The sequence below is a fragment of the Vombatus ursinus genome, unplaced genomic scaffold (assembly GCF_900497805.2).
Source record: "Vombatus ursinus unplaced genomic scaffold, bare-nosed wombat genome assembly UNPS02009824.1, whole genome shotgun sequence".
Lineage (NCBI taxonomy): Eukaryota > Metazoa > Chordata > Mammalia > Diprotodontia > Vombatidae > Vombatus > Vombatus ursinus.
In genome coordinates, this window is record NW_020949602.1 from 6,900,051 (window position 1) to 6,912,372 (window position 12,322).

General features: G+C 40.2%; 1 pseudogene; it reads right to left on the reverse strand.

Moving 5' to 3' along the window:
- Nucleotides 1–1,540: 1,540 nt before the first annotated feature.
- Nucleotides 1,541–12,322, reverse strand: part of LOC114036311 — a 45,403-nt pseudogene continuing 34,621 nt past the window's right edge.

Below are 12,322 nucleotides of genomic sequence, written 5' to 3' on the forward strand. Positions count from 1 at the left end.
AGTCACAGATGTTTCCCACTGACCTTCCCACTTGTCTTTGGTGTTCATGGGTTAAGAAGTCTGGAAACCACCACAGCTGCCAATAATTCAGTCCTCTGAATTCAGACCTGCCTGCTCCAGGTTCGCTGGGGCCTGAGTGCCCATGCTGAACTGCACTCCTCTCCCTGCCCAGTGCGATATACCTGGCCGATCAACCGTCCAGGCTGACTTTGGCTGGAAATCTGTTTCATTCTGTCTTTTTGTGGGTTCTGCTGCTTTAGAATTTGTTTAGAGTCATTTTTTATAGGTATTTGGAGGGGTTTGGGTAGAGAGTTCAAGCAAGTCACTTCTTTCCCTCTACCATCTTGGCTCAGCACTTCTTTTTTCTTTTATTATTATGTCTTATTTTTTAATATTTTATTTATTATGTCTTCTTGTACAAAATGACTAATATGGAAATATGTTACATAATTGCACATGTATAATCTAAATCTGACTTCTTACTATCTCAGGGAGGGTAGATGGGAAGGAGAGATGGAGAAAGGGATAGAATTTTGAACCCAAAACTTTAAATAAAAATGTTAACAAAAATGAAAAAAAAAGACTGGCAGAAATTAACACCATCCTTTTTCCAGGATTTTTTTTTCAGCCTTTGATTTTGAAAACTCTGTTCTATTTCCCCATATGTAAACTGGGTTTACCCCTACTCACCTTAGAGGGTTGCTGGTCATGATTAAAATCTGTAAATAAGAGAAATTGAAGCAAAAGAGTTCTAAGCATGATTAATTTATTATCAATGGCTAGCAATTTTCCAGTAAAATGAACCCACACCAACCTCATTTGGTACAAGGGTCTCATTGTGAATTCACAGAGCATGTTTATAGGTATAATTAAGGAACATTATAGGTATAATTAAGGAACATTAAAAAGGAGAATATGAATGAGTAATGAGGAATATTGATAATATTGATTCATATGGGCATTTACATTTTCTAATTGGCTGGGATATTACAAGAGTTTTCATTATCATCATGTAAATGTATAACCATCTGTATTTGTATAACCATCTCTGACAAAAATAGGGATAAGGAACCTTAACAGATTAGCATTTTTCAAGTTTTGGGTGCTCCTAGCCCCATGTGATTATAATTAATAGTAGGGTGATTATGATTTATCATCTATAACAAGGTTTTTAATAGCAATGAGGAATCCAGCTCATCAGCTGATGTATTAGTATTTCACACTGTGAAAGTCAAGGGAAATAATAAAAATGAAAATGAGTGATTTAGAGATGAAACAATCAACAAGTATATATTGGGCTCCTTTTCCAAGTCAGGCACTGGGTTGGAAGTTGCAGATCTAAAAATGTAAAAGAAATTATCTTTGCCCATGAGGAAATTACAATCTATAAGAATCTATAAGGATCATCCTCATCAACCTGTGGATGCCTCCTGTAACTCACATAAACTCTATGAAACCTCCCCTAAAATCACAACCAGTCTGTGAATTACAAGAGCAGGAGACCAAAAAGTAATAAACCAAAAAAAAAAAAAAAACCTGGTCCTACTGCTTGAGGCAGGGGAGGAAAAGCATTGGTCTTCTGTTTATAGTATCACAAGGTTTTAGGTTTAGATCTGGAGGGGACCTTAGAAATACTCCTCCTTTCCATTTTAGATGTGGAAACTGAGGCAGAGATTTAACTTGTCCAAGGTCATGCAGCTACTAATTGACAAGTTTGGATTTTGAGCCCAGGTTCTTGGAATGCAAGTCCATTAATGACTCTTTATGCTTTCCTTTTGGTGACATTAATGCTTCTCCTATTTCTGAGTAGGAAGATTCAAGTTAGGTGACAAAAATCCTCCCTTTGTTTCTTTCTCCTGTTCTCCTCCTCTTGACTTCTCTCCCTTTTCCCACCAAAACTCCAAAGGGCAGGATGGGTGACCCCTTGGAGGATGAGGATTGTTCAAGGTCCTTCCCCTCCCCCCTCAGCAGACCACCCTACAAGCCTAGATTGGCCTACATCACTCAAGGAAGGGCACAGATTTGGTAGGAGGCAGGAGAGATGGTCACTCAAACTTCAGAGTCTAGGCTCAGCTGAGTATTTGGGGGAGCCTGGAATATGAATTTCTGGAGCAGGCAAGTGAAGAAGAAAAGCTCAGCCCGAGCCAACTGTTCTCCTAGGCAAACTTGTTTCCCTGAAAGGCAAGGAGATCGTAAGCAGTGAATCCACTAATGCTTGGCACAGGTGATGGATTATTATTATTATTATTATTATTATTTTAGGCAATTGGGATTAAGTGACATGCCTAAGGTCACACAGCTAGTAAGTGTCAAGTGTTTGGTCTGAGGCTGGGTTTGAACTCAGGTCCTCCTGACTCTAGGGCCAATGCTGTATCCACTGCATCACCCAGCTGCCCATGGCAATGGATTATTAAGGTAACAGGGAAGACCAAGACACAAACTCAGAAGAGGACAACAATGTCAAAACACTTGTGGGCAAAACCCCAAAGAAAAATGGGAAGTGGTCTCAAGCTTAGGAAAAACTCATGGAAGAGCTCAAAAAGCAGCTTAAAAATCATAAAAAATGATTATAAAGAATAAAAATTATAAAAAAATTAAAAAATGAAAAGAAATGAGAGTGATACAAAAGAATTGTGACAAATGAGTCCCCAGCTTGGGAAAAAGAAAACGACTGCTTAAAAATAGAATTGGCCGAATGGAAAAAGGAGACACAAAAATCCGCTAGAAAAAAACAACTCCCTAGAAAGGACAATTGACCAAATGGAAAAGGAAGCACAAAAGCTAACTGAGGAGAACAGCTCCTTAAAAGTTAGAATTGGGTAAATGGAAGCTAATTACACCACAAAAAATCAAGAATCAATCAGACAAATTCAAAATATAAAGACAAAATAGAAGAAATTGTAAAACACCTCATTGGAAAAACAACTGACCTGAAAAATAGATCCAGGAGAGACAATGTCAGAATCATTGGATTATCTGAAAGTCATAATCAAAAGGAGGACCCAGACAGCATCTTTCAAGAAATTAGCAAGGAAAACTGTTCTGATATCCTGGAAGCAAAGGGCAAAATAGCCATTGAAAGAAACCATTGATCACCTCAGGAAAAGAGATACCAAAATAAAAACTCCAAGGAACTTTATAGCCAAATTTGAGAACTATCAGGCCTAGGAAAAAATACTGCAAGTGGCCAGAAAGAAACAATTCAAGGGGCAGCTAGGTGGGGCAGTGGTTAGAGCACCAGCCCTGAAGTCAGGAGGACCTGAGCTGAAATCCGGCCTCAGACCAAACACTTGACACTTACTAGCTGTGTGACCTTGGGCAAGTCACTTAACCCCGATTGCCTCACTTAAAAAAAAAAAGAAAAGAAAAAAGGAACAATGCAAATATTGGGGAGCCAGAATCAGGATTACCCAGGACTTAGCAGCTGCAACATTAAAGGATCAGAGGTCATGGAACATGATATTCCAGAGGCAAAGGAGCTAGGACTACAACTAAGAATCACCTACCTAGCAAAATTAAGTACAATACTCCAAGAGAAAAATTGGCAATTCAATGAAATAGAAGGATTTCAAGCATCCATAAGGAGAAAACCAGAATTGAACAAAAATTAATCTACAATATCAAGACCCAAGAGAAGCCTAAATAGTTAAAAAGGAAAAAGAAAACATAAGGGATTCAATGGAGCTGAACTGTTTCATCTCTACATGGGAAGATGATATTGTAATTCTTAAAAATTTTTCTACTAGTAGTACAACTGGAATATACATAGACAGAGGGTATGGGTATGAGGTGAATTTGAGTGAATAACATAAAAATAATTAAGGGATGGGAAAGGAGTACACTGGGTGCAGAAGGAAGGGAATTAATTTTCATGAAGAGCTATGAAAAACATGACTTACTTTATTCTTTTTAGTGTTTTTTCCCCTTTGATCTGTTTCTTGTTTTGCAACTGTGACAATTATGGAAATATGTTTTACATGATAGCACATGTATAATCTATATCAAATTAGCAGCCAGAGGGAAGAGGAGGGGAAAAGGGAGAAAAATTTAAGTTTGAAAAATCTTGTAAATATGAATGCTTAAAATTGTCTTGACATGTAATTGGTAAAAATAAAATACTACTATTTTTTAAATCATCTAATTTAATGTCAAAAAAAAAAAACCCTGAGAGGTAGGTGTTATCATTAGTTACATTTTACAGATAAGAAAATTGAAGCAAACAGTAGTTAAATGACTTGCCCAGCTAATAAATATCTAAGGCCAAATTCAAATTTATGTCTTCCAGATTCCGAGCCCAGCACTCTACCTGTTGTACCATCTAGCTGCCTAGATTTCTATTAAACATTTGCTATATGCCAGGCACTAAGTTAAGTGCTGAAGATAAAAAGAAGAAGAAAAATGAGTCTGGCCCTCAAAGAGATTACATTCTAATGAGAAAGAGGATACCATGCTCATAAATAGGTGTATATAAAATACACATGGAGAAGAGGGACTAGAAAAGGCCTCCTGGAGAAGGTGGCATTGGACCTGGACCTTGAAGGAAGTCAGAGATCCTGTTAGATGGAAGTGAGGAGGGAGGGCATTCCAACCCTGGGGGACAGTCAGTGCCAAGGCATGGAGTCAAGAGACAAGGGTGAGGTGTGGGCAGAATAGCCCCCAGAAGTAGATGGTGGAGGGGAAAGGCAAGATGATGCCAGGTTATGAAGAGCATTCAATCTCAGGGCAGTTTATATTTGATCCTAGAGGCAGTAGGGAGTCCTCAGAGCACCCTGAGCAGGAGTGAGTGTAGGGTGTAATATGGTCACACCTATACATTAGGAAACTCATTGTAGCAGCTGGGTGGAGAATGGATTGGTTTAGGGAGGGCCTTGAAGCAAGGAGATCACTTAGGAGCTTCTTGCAGTGGTCCAGGTGAGAGATGATAAAAAGTAGGGCCCTAGGTATGATAACACTTTGGAAACTGTAAAGCACTATATAAATTGCATATATATTATTTTTAATAAAATCTAAAGATATTTTAATATTTTAAAGCTATTAAACTTTTTAATTTATTCATAAATTAAATTTATGAAATTTATGAAGTTTAAACAATTTTGATATTTTTATAAATTTAAGTTTGTAAGTGAAGGAAATAAACAGAATTTGATGTTTCAGGAGCCATTAAGTACAACCCTTGAAGGAAGGACTCCCCCAAATGACATACTCAACAAGTGATCATGCCACCTCCAAGAAGGATGAATGAGGCCGCCCAGCTTGGTACGACCTTGTTGTTCTCACCTCCATCCCTTTGCACAACACAGGCTGCTGCCCCAGATTACTTGGCACCTTCTCCTCCTTTCTACCCATTAGAGCCTCCAACTTATTTCAAGGCTGAGCCCAGAGGCTGCCTCTAGTTGTAAAGGCTTTTTCCTTACTGAAATTCCTTCATATTTACTTAGGATCAGAATATCACAGATTTGAAGGTGGAAAGGGCCTTCCAGGTCACCTACTCCAACCTCCTCACATTTTAGAAATGAAAAAAAAACATGCCTGAGAGGATCTGAGTCACTCCAAATCACCCAAGTAAGAAGAGGCACAATTTTTGGCTAGTTAACACATTAAAACAATAACCAACAATAGTCAAATTATTTTGGTGGTAACCAAACTATGAAAAGTTGCTTGACGTAACTGATGCTAAAAGTTCACCATTATTAATCAGGTGACTTCAGTTTTGTTAAATGCATTTCCAAATTACTTTACACAGAGAATCAATATCTCATCTTTAACAGTTAAAACTGCAACTTTAAAAGAGTGTGCTTACTCAATTTCAGAGGCCAGTTACCTTGAGCAGGATGTGCTGAACCTTCCAGGTAAAGGTTGCTCTAGGGCCCAAGGTCATTGCCTGTGGGGCCCATGCTGTAGCTGCTGCCCCTCCCACCTCCTTTTTTTCCCAGGTGGGGGAGGGCAAAATCAAAGGTAAAGGGTAAAGGGTGAAACTCTCTTCTCCTATGAGAGGGGTTAAGAGATAACCTCTTGACTCAAGGGAAGGGAGTGACCAGGGTTGTAAGGAGGAGTTTCAAAACTCCTTAATGAGCCATCACAAAATCTCTAGAATCTGCCAAAATGTTTTTAGCTGTTCTGACTTTTCCCTGTAACCTCCATGATGGAGGATTCAGGGGTGTAGAGGGAAGGGAGTAAATAAGCCTCAGGGCACCAAAAAGCAACTGCTGTTTTCCCCAATTCCCTAGTGCCAAGAGAATTGACAGAATTGGGCATACATTTCCAGATAGGGCATCTGTCCTTGTCCTCTGTACTGCAGAAGGGGTACCCAGGTACACCTTCCATGGCCTCGAACTGATCCAGTGGACCAAGAGCCTGAGAGTGTCCATTCGAGTGAGAGACAGCCTTGTAACTGTCTGCCAGAAAAGCACCTGCAAGCCTTCGTGCTTGGAGATCAACCCCAACTGGAGAGCAAGAAAGGGGGGCAGGGAGGCTTACATACCTTCCAGTCTTGGCTGAAGAAGGACTCGAGGTTAGACAGTTTCCCTGTACGGGCCACCAAAATGTTGAGGGTTAGGGGGTTTTGGGGTGCTGGGACCCCAAAATCACAATACATGTATCCTGGCTGAAAGAATTTGACCCAAGTCTTCTTTCAGCCAAAGACAAGGTTTATTAGAATATCAGTCATATTGGGCAGACTCTTAAGGAGTCTGAATGTTAGTGAGCTATTGGCTAGAATTTAAGAATCTGAGCAATGGCTATTGCTTTAATGTGTAAACTTGCCAAAAAGCTTGTTTGACTTTTGTCTTGCTAAGAATTTACGAGTATATAGGAATAATCTCTAACAATTGGCTTTTTATACCAGGACAAATTTAAATTTGAGATGTAAATCCTGGAAAAGCTTTTCCTAAACTGTGATTAGTGAAACTTGATACTGGAGGCAAAAGCTCACAGGATTTTATTTTGAGTTGTCTGATGGATCATAATAATCCATTGATAATCAATAATCCAACATCTGAGAGAAATACCACAAGTTACTCAGAGAACATGTTACTGGTGGGAAGTCAGCATCAGGAAAAGCTGAGAGGACAATTTTAGCTTCAGTCTAAGATGGTATCCTCCTGGCTCAGTTTCCCCATTATGTTCCTTTGAAAGGGAATGTTACCCACCTGGCTATTCCTGAGTCTGGCTATGAGATGGATTTCATACTGCATGGTTGGAAAACTGAATTATAACTGAATTATCTGAATCCAAACAGAGCTAAGGATGTTTTATCCTCTCAAAGTTGGGCCCTAAATCTAGTTCCTGTTTTGTATCTGGGCCCTGCAGTCTTTTCTGTCAGCTTTGTGTCTTCCAGACTACAGGCCACTCACCTACAATTGGTAGCAAAATGCAAGCACCAGCCACTGTCCCCCTATCATTTCCTGAATGCAGCCTGTGCACCATTCTAGTTAATCTCCTATTTGGGACCCCCCCTTAAGGCAGGGACAGCTCTATGCCCCTTGCCAGCAGGAAGCAATTTCAGAAACCAAGACCTTCACCCCTTACCCCAAAAGAATTTGGGTCCCATTTGTTTGAGGGGGGGGATGATGACGATAGGATCTAGACCCCTAAAAGGAAAAACCCTGGACTTTCCCACATGACCAAATCTCTGGCATTCCCCTGCAGCTATAATCCCATCAACTGACCTTTCATTGTGGCTAATCTCCCAATTCTCTATTACCTTTAACCTAGTTTAGCCCTCCGTTGTTTTACATTCCTATGCCCCACCCCCACTTTCCACCCTTAATCCTAGCTAGCCTCCATTCTCCCTTGGCCATCTGGGCCAGGTCCCAGGAGTTCTGTTCACCCCAACTTACTGGCCATTCCCATCCAGATCTCCTTAGACCCTTCCTCCAGTCACTCCAAACTACTTGGCCACTCCGAGATCTCTCCCACAGTCTTTCTCTATATAAGGTCCATCTTGTCGCCATTAAAGTGCTTAGATTCTTACAACCTAGCCATTGATCAGATTCTTCAAATCTAGCCAATAACTCAGTAACATTCACACTCCTTAAGAGTCTGTCCAATATGACTGATGTTCTAATAAACCTTGTCTTTGGCTGAAAACTCAGATCTTCTGGAGTTAAATTCCTGGGATTCTTGGTTCATGGCTTTAGAGATGGAAGGAAGTTTATTGACCATCTAGTCCAATTCTCTCTTTTTATAGATGAGAAAACTGAGGCCCAGGAAGTTTAAGTAAGGTCTCCCAAGGATACACAAGGGGAGAGTACCAGAGCTTATGGGTGGTAGTTAGGCCTGGGGGAATTCTGGGTTCCTAGCAGAGGCTCTATAAAACCATCAGGCAAAACTGGACCTGATGACAAGAGTTTCTTCACTTAAACCACGTGGCTGTTCTCTAAGGAATGCAAACCAGCCCTTGCTGTCTCCTTAGACATCTGTCATGTCCCTTGAAGATTACTATATATATATATTTATATATATATATAAATATATATATATATAAATATATATATATATAAATATATATATATATATAAATTTTATTTTCAAATGGTTGCAGGTGCCTTTGTCGTGAATAAAATACGAATCTACTCAAGAGATTTGCTGAGTCCTAGGGTGGATTTTGTCTCAGACACTCCAAAATTCTGTGACAGTGGGTGGATCACTTAACTTCCCTGAGTTTTAGTTTCTTCATCTGTAAAATAGGCAGTGATACTACCTACCTCATGGAGTGGCTGTGAAACTCCAAAGGGATGTTATATTTCTTGCAGACTTTAACAAGCTATCTAAAGGTCTGCTATTTTAAATTTTGTTGTGATATATTTTCCCAATCAGTGAATGTTAGTAGTATATGCTCCATCATATGATTGTAGGTTTCTGGAAGCAGAGTCTGTGAAGCTTCCTAATGTTAAGAAGGTTGGTGTCCCCTGGCCAAGGGCCTCCTTCCTACTGAGTGTGGCTCACCCATTGAGAAAGGCAGAAAGGACTCTCTCTTCTTAAATTGACCATTCTCTAGAAAATGTTCTGGGTTGAAGGTTTCTGGGGTAGCTCACTCCTTGGGGTCCCTGTGCAAGCCAGTCAAGTTGGTCATCAGTATGGTGCCCTGGAAACAAGAGAAAAGAACTGAGTCCAAGGAACTTTGAGGTGGAAGAGACCTGGTGCGCCCTCTCATGTTGCAGAAGAGGGAATTGAGGGCCAGGAGGGGAAAAGAACTAGTCAAGGTCACGCAGCTCTTTAGTAGCCTAGCCCATTGTAGAACTCAAGACATCTTAGAGCAGGGGCTCCCAACATGTTTGGAAGACTGGCAAAGACTTTGGACCCCTTCTAGATTCACATTTTTAAATGAATCAAATAAAACACATAGGATTGCAAAGGGTGATCTAAACAAAAAAAAAATCGAGTTCATGGACCCCAAGTTAAGAACGCAGGTCTTAGAAGGTCATAAATTTAGGATTGGAAGGGATTGTAGAGGTCATCTGGTCCATCCCTCTCATTTTACAGATGAGTAAACTAAGACATGGAAAGGTAGATTCCCCCCAGGTAGCATCAGAAAGGGCAGATGGACCCAAACTGCCTTATTCTAAACTGACACTTTCGGGAAAGGTTGATACCCAACAGAAATAGGTGATTTGTCTTCTAAGTGGTCTCTGCCACCATCTGGGACCACAGGCTACCTAATGCCTACTTATGAATTAGATTGTAAATGTGTAAGCTTCCCAGATAGAAATATGTGTCAAATTTGTCAGAAATTCTGTAAGAAATGATGGTAAGAAATGTCAGATACTGTGAAAGAACGATGGGAGTGGAGATAAGGGGGCCCATTTAAAATCTTTGATACGAGTTGGTTAAAATATGGGATTGTAGATTTCGGGCTAGAAGACTTCTCATTTTTTACATATGAGGAAACTGAGGCTGACAGATGAAGTGGATTGTCAAAGGTTATACAGGAAGGATTTGAACTCAAGTCTTCCTGACTCCAGTTCCAGCTTTCTATCCCCTGGGCCTTGTTGGGTTGTAACCTCCAGCTTCCTCATGTCTAACTATAAAGATGCACCTGGGTATGTTTAGAGAGCCTGGTTTAGAAGGAGTCCTCATGGGAGGAGCTCAGAGGGTTAGACAAAGCTGGGGTCAGAGAAGAGGGCAGTGGAGTAGGTGTGCCCAGGCCTTCTTGTATCCTGTTTGTATAAGTGAGCAGGCGTGGCCCAGTCTCTGGGTCTGGAGATCCTAAAACAGATATGGCCTTCAGACTACACCTTAGGAGTAATCTCTGCTTCCCAGGACATATGAAATCATGGTGTTAGGTCTGGGGGGGACCTAGAACCCATCCCCATCATTTTACACCACAAAGAGGTTAAGTGACTTGCCCAGGGTCACATGGTTCAGCATTTGAACCATGAATCATGTGAACCATATGAACCCTGGTCTTCTAAATTCCAAGTTCAATACTCTTCCCACTATTTCAATTTGTCTCTCTGTCTCCATACTCAAACTAGGTCTCCCTTAACACTTAAGCGTAACTCGTTGCTCACTTCTTCTCTGAAGCTATCCTTAATTACTTAGCTCTACCTCCTCCTGACTAATCCATCAACTATACCTGATACTCACTAGTTAGCTGTGTGACTCTGTGTAAGTCACTTCTCTTCTGACTGCCTCAGTATTCTTATCTGTAAAATGAAAGTAATAACAGCACCTCCCTCCCAGCATTGCTAGGAGAATCAAATGACATGTTTCTAAAGGGCTTTGTAAACTTTAAAGTGCTACATAAGTCGCAGCTATTTCTCTGCTCAATATTGTGCTCTCTATTCCTCACAGGGTCTTATACACAGTTATCAACTCAGTAGATGAAAAAGAAATGAAGTTTGGGTTAGAAAACCTGGGTTTAAAGCTCAGCAGCACTTAGCACAGTGCTTGGCACATAGGAGGTGATTAAGAAAGGTTTATTGATATGACAGGAAATTATATGAAGGTGATGGAGCTCTGTGAAATTGGGAGTTGTTAAAATGATTGTTAATCATGAGTTCCATTTAGGCTCCAAGGCCTAAAGTGACTTCTTTGAAAGGCACAGCCAGGATTAGAGCCTGGACCTCAGAAAAGGGTGTTGATTCAGCTGTCCTGGCCAGGTCCCAGGAGTGCAGTCCAGGGGATGGGGGATGTAAATAACTCCTTCAGAATTCTGTGCTTGGTGTCTGTCTGAGTCTCTTTACCCACTGTGACTGAGAAACCATTGCTGTCTGACTAAATGTGATCTGTTCTGGCCAGAAAAGATTGGGGAAGGTCCACGCTATACCCATTATGCTCATATGACTATAGAGTCCAGAATAGTTGGAAGGACATTTAATGACCATCTAGTCAAACCCTCTTATTTTTTAAATGTGAAAACTGAGTCCCAGAGAGGTATCACACATAGGGATGGCATACAGAGGGAAACTAAATGGATATAAATAACTCAAACACAGGAATAAAACTAGGTTTAATAAAACCAGAGACCCTCTGACTCCAAATCCAGTATTTTTGTTTTTTTTGTTTTGTTTTGTTTTTCTCGTCTGTGAGAATCAATGATTTTAAGACTCTAGTCCAATATTTCTTTGCCTTTTTTTTTTTTTATCATGGAGCCCTTTGGCAGTCATATGGTGAAGATTATCCTTCCTTTTTTAGAACAATTCTTTTTAAAGTGTAAAATAACATACATAGGGGTATAAAAATCCCCAATTATATGAAAATAATACATATGTATATATACACATATGTATACATATATGTATATATGGGTGTGTATTTTTTCAAAGATCAAATTCATCCATCTTAGATTAAGAACATTTGTTCTACAGCTATGCTGTTTTTTGTTTCAATTTCTCCTCCCCCTCTCCCAGGGTAAATGGAAGCCATGGAGCCCCACAGGTTCATGGGAGAAAAGCCGTTTACCTTTGGCACATGGTATCCTGCCACTGTGGTATCAACTGTGGCCACCCTGGGCACGTTGAAAGGAATAATATTACCCATTCTCTGAACTTCATGAATGTCTGCATTGGTGTAGGGCATATTCTCCTTATCAGCCGTGGTGGGCTGCCTTGACTGACCAATTACCCAGTCAATCTCAGCTTGTATTTTACCTGGAAAGAAAAGGTAGAGTTTTTGAGGCCCAAATAATAGCTCACATACATAGAGTGCTTTAAAGTTTGCAAAACATTTTATAAACATTATCTCATTTGATCCTCACAACAATGCCAGGAGTACAGTGAGATTATTATCCTAATTTTATAGATTCAAATGATGGAAACAGAATTTAAGTGCCTTGCTCAGAAACACACATTTAGGTAGATTTCAACTCAGGACTTTCTTT